The sequence below is a fragment of the Hemitrygon akajei genome, unplaced genomic scaffold (assembly GCF_048418815.1).
Source record: "Hemitrygon akajei unplaced genomic scaffold, sHemAka1.3 Scf000076, whole genome shotgun sequence".
Lineage (NCBI taxonomy): Eukaryota > Metazoa > Chordata > Chondrichthyes > Myliobatiformes > Dasyatidae > Hemitrygon > Hemitrygon akajei.
This window is the reverse complement of record NW_027331962.1, coordinates 3,062,299-3,067,569: the sequence shown is the minus strand read 5'-3', so window position 1 is coordinate 3,067,569 and position 5,271 is coordinate 3,062,299.

Genomic DNA, 5,271 nt, shown 5'->3' with positions numbered 1-5,271 from the left:
AACTGGCATTTAATGGCCGATGTGTGCACAGACTATAGAATGCAACACAGTGACTCACCAGGACTATTCTACAGTAGCTATTATTTACATATATGTGTACAACTGTCTGTATTTTGTTCACCATGCTCTGGGGGGGGGGGGGGAGTGATCGACGGAGGACGAACTAGTTTGTTTTGACCGAATTTCTGGTTCAATTACAACTGCAGTTGCAGTTAAGAAACAGAGTTCAGACTGGACAGACGCAGACTGATGAAGAGATTTGAGGGGTAGAGTTTGAAAATTGTTTGGAACCGGAGCGTTCTGGAGCATTGGAGAGGGCGCCGAGGAAGTTCACCAGGATGCTGTCTCGATCAGAGGACCGTGTGCGTTGAAGAGAGTTCGGTTAATCCTGTGTTATCCTCTCCGGGGTGTACGAAGCCGCCCGGATATCGGTCACGGGTTCCCAGCCGAGGGTCCATGGGCGCCTCGGTTATTGACAGAGATCTATGCAGTAAAACAGAAACTCAGGAATCGCTGCGACGGAGGTTCATAATATTATGGCATGCACAGTTAAGATAGACAATCAGCATAATTCACCCATTGTAGAATTGCCAAATATCGGGGGTTATATATTAGAAGGAGGAAGGGTGAGATTTGAAGGAGATACATTGGAAGTTTCTTTGCACAGAGTTTTGTGGCCCATTGGCACTCACACACTCTGAGATAAAGGGCTTTAAGAGGCTGGTCATCGCCTGAGTCAACTCGTGGCTCTGCAAAGATCTGAATCCCGCTGCAAGTTACCGACCACCACAATAGTTAAACGGTATTGTACTTGTAACTGGCTCTCCACCTGGTCTTCGATGAACAGCACAGCAACCTACGTCAGACAGACAGACAGACAGACAGACAGACAGACAGACAGACATACTTCATTGATCCCGAGGGAAATTGGGTTTCGTTACAGCCGCACCAACCAAGAATAGTGCAGAAACATAGCAATATAAAACCATAAATAGTTAAATAATAAGTTAGTCATGCCAAGTGGAAATAAGTCCAGGACCAGCCTATTGGCTCAGGGTGTCGGACACTCCGAAGGAGGAGTTGTAAAGTTTGATGACCACAGGCAGGAATGACTTCCTATGACGCTTAGCGTTACATCTCGGTGGAATGAGTCTCTGGCTGAACTCTTGTGCTTAACTAGTACATTGTGGAGTGGATGGGAGTCGTTGTCCAAGATGGCATGCAACTTGGACAGTATCCTCTTTTCAGACACCACCGTCAGAGAGTCCAGTTCCACCCCCACAACATCACTGGCCTTACGAATGAGTTTGTTGATTCTGTTGGTGTCTGCTACCCTCAGCCTGCTGCCCCAGCACACAACAGCTATTGATTGCGACCAGATCAGAATTGAACACAATCATTACCTCAGTACTCAGCAACATGATTCCATGTTTCAACCTCTAGGCGGCGCTCGGCACCTCGGTCCTTGATTACCTCAGCAGTAGGCCACAGTCAGCCAGGATTGGAAATACCATCCCCACTTCACTGATTATCAGTGCAAGTATAGCAAAAGGATGCTGGCTGAGCCGACTGCTCCAACCTCTCTACAATCAGGGACCCGGCTGGGTTGTAACAATTGGGTGATGCGGGTTCAATCTCCCCCGCTATCGTTGTAAATCATCGAACACACTTCTTAAAATGATCTGAGAGTTGTTTTCACACTCCCAGCAATACAATCAGGTTGTCGAGCAGCCTCCGTGGAAAAGGAACGGTTAGGATTTCAAGTCGAAGATGCTCTGTCAGAACTGCTGCACGAGTCCCATCGGCCCCATTTCCCTCTCTCTCCGGTGAAGGTTAATTTAATACTTTATTGTTTCCCCACCTCCCAGTCTTGCATTGCAATGTCGACTTCTGTTTTTCCTTTCACAGATGCTTCCCGACCTGCTCACTGTCTCCATCAGATTCTGTTTCTGCCCCTTAATGTTATGTGACTTATACCCCGGGTAACTGGCTCCAAGATTAGTTCGTTTAATATGTACAACGGCTGTATTTTATTCACAAAGGGGTTGTTTCCTTAACTTCGTGAAATCTGGCTTGCACTGCTCGGGGATCTGTATTCTGAGAAACGCATCGACTTCTCAAAACGTCTGGAGTTTCACTCGACACTACGACGTGACGTCAGCTGAAGCTGCTACTGTGAAGAACGGCTTTGAGCAATCCTGCTGACAGGCCTGGGCACAGTATGTCCCTCGGGTACCGAAGCAGATAAGCCGACATGGCTCTCCGTAATTTTAACCGAATAGTTCTGCCTGCTGTTTGGTTCTCCATGCTCTGGGAAACATAAAATACTCATCGCCGTAGGCTTAAATGAAGATATTAAAATTCCGGCAAATTGACTTCTAAACAAATCACTCCAGACCTTCCATGGTATCTATAACTCTGCTGCATATTCACAATATCTTTTTTTTAATACTTCTCGTGACCGAAGTCTACAGAAGAGCACAGCGTGAAAATTACAAAATTGCAAAATAAAATTACTTGGATGTTTATGTTCAAGTGATCTTTACAGAAAGGCTGCTGTGTTTCCAAGTATAATTTCCTCTTATTTAGCGTCGTTGCTAAATGACTCGATGGTGTAATCCTGTTCTGTCTGCTGGTCATTTGCTCCCTTGCGCCATCTATAGTCAGTATTGGGAACTGACTGGACAGAACAAGTTAATTTCAGACTTGAGACAGTATTTTGAAAACAGAACCCTGCAGCTGAATCCTGATGTTGTCTGGCCCATCTACAACAGAAATAGAGATTGTATGCTCTTTCTGTGATCGGTAATATTGAATGTAAACTAATGTAATGAGCAACCTGCGTACCTACAATTAACTTGCAGGTAGATCTCTGCACTGTTGCTGTTGCAATGAATATTGACAGCACGTCTATAATTTCCTGTGTCATTTCTGTTAAGACGGGTTATGTTCAGACTAGGTTTTTTTTCTGAAAACAGAGACATTAATGTTAGATGTCTTCTAATGATGTTCTTTCTGAATTGCGTCTTAGCGTTACAGGTGTATACAACTGTATCGTTGTTTTTCTGAGACTGGACGAGTTGATGTTTACATTGACACGAGACATGGGCTCTGCCAATAGAACTGAAAGAGGAATGGAATCACTCCTTTCTACTGCAGTCCAATCACATCAGCTGGGCTCGGTAGACCCAATTTGTATCCTGTCCACCATATTAGCCTGAATGGCAAACGAATTGGAGTTTATAAAAAGGAGTTCCCGGATATAATTCTACGGAATCATGGAGAGGATACGTTTCATTTTGTCCGCCTCTTTTTTTTCACTGCCTACTTAACTTAGTTTGCACAAGATTGGTTCGTTCAGTATGTGCAGTGGTTGAATTTCACTCACAAATGGATCGATTCCTTAACGTCGTGAAGTCACGTCGGCGCTGCACGAAGGTCTGAACTCTGAGAAAGAGATCTGCTTCTCAAAACTTCAAGAGCTTCATTTCACAGTCAGCGGCGATTCCAAATGAAGCTGCCGGTGTGAAGAGAAGCGATGGGAAATCCTGCTTACAAACATGGACACAGAATATCCCTCTGTGACAGAGGCAGATAAACCAGCATGGTTCTCCATTATTTTAAATGAAGAGTTAAAATGTTTTGGCAAGCATGGGACATTATTCGCTGTAGACTTAAATGAACATCTGTGGAAATTTGACATAAATAAATCCCGGAACTTGACTTACAATTAAAAAGCCCTGAAGGACCTCTAGTATATCTGTTACTCTGCTCCACCTTCCCTATCCCTGATAAGGTTTTTTCTTTAATATGACGAATAAAGTAGATAGAATAGAGCTGCAAAGTAAAATTGCTCAGAAGTTGAAGCGGTGGTTGGAAGTTGAATATTGACGGAAACTTTCACTTGCCCTGTACTGTAATCTTTACAGAAAAGCCGCTGTGTTTCATGGTTACTTTGATCTCAATCTGACAAGTATAATTTCTACGGTCAACGTTGTTTACCGACTCGGTGGGGTTGTCCTGGCCTGTCTGCACATAGGTTATCCCATTGCGCCATCTATTGTCAGCAGTGGGAACTGACTGGGCAGAACAAGATCATTTCAGGCTTGTAACGATATCTGTAACAGGTGGACCCTGAAGCTGAATCATGATGTTGTCTGGTCCATCATCAAAGGGAATCGATATGGTATGTTGTTTCTGTAATCAGTAATATTGAAGGCAATTTGATGTAATGAGCCATCTGCAAACTTACAGTTAACATGCAGGTAGATCTCAGCGCTGTCACTACTGAAATCATTGTTTATCGTACATTTATATTTTCCTGTGTCATTTCTGTGAACATGGGTTATGTTCAGATTAGAATTTTCTGAATACTGAGACCTCCTTTCATTATCCTGAATGGGTTTGTTATCATTTGTCCATGTTCGTCTTTGAAGAATTCTCTTGTTCGTCACAAGTGACTTCAACTTTTTTTCGATGACCGAAGGCTCTGCTCCTGCACTGTCCTGCTCTATGTGTGACATTAAATTGTTTTCACCCGAGGGAGAGTCACGAGCAAAGTGACGAAATCATCAGATAAATGTTCGGCCTTTGAGAAACCAGCGGTCCATGCGCCAGTAATCAGCAGAGGATCAGAAGTGGAGAGGGTCAGTAACTTTAAATTTCTGGGTACGACTCTCTCCGAGAACCAGTCCTGGAGCCCCCGTATAAATATCATTGCGAGGAAATCACGCCAACACTTTCAAACCTGCAGGAGCCTGCCGAGTTTCGGCATCTCATCAAGTACCTCGGCAAACCGCTGCAGATATGTCGAGTGAAGTGTAATGACGTCCTGCAGTAAGATATCGTCTGGGAAGAAGAGGCACAACTGCACACTGTGATAACTGACGCCGGTGGCAATACAGTGACGGCCGTACTTCCATTGGCAAAGTTGAAAGAGCAACAGCACAGAAAGCAGGCGGCACAGTGTCACCACAAGGGGGCAGTGTCGGAATGCGGAGACGAGGTCAGAATGGGAGCAATGGTCACACGGTCCCTGAGCCGCTCAAACCTTGCAGTCTGATCTCGCACCTCGTCTCCTTCTGTCTCCAGTGTACGGATCAGTCGAGGCATTACAGGATATGCCGAGGAGACAGGTGCATGGGGTTGAGTGAGAACTGGGATAGAACGGCGGAGCAGACTCGATAGGGCTGAGTGGCCTAATTCTGCTCCTATGTCTGATAGTCTTATACTGCGAGTGTCTGACACAGTGAAGATTGACACAAGATACTT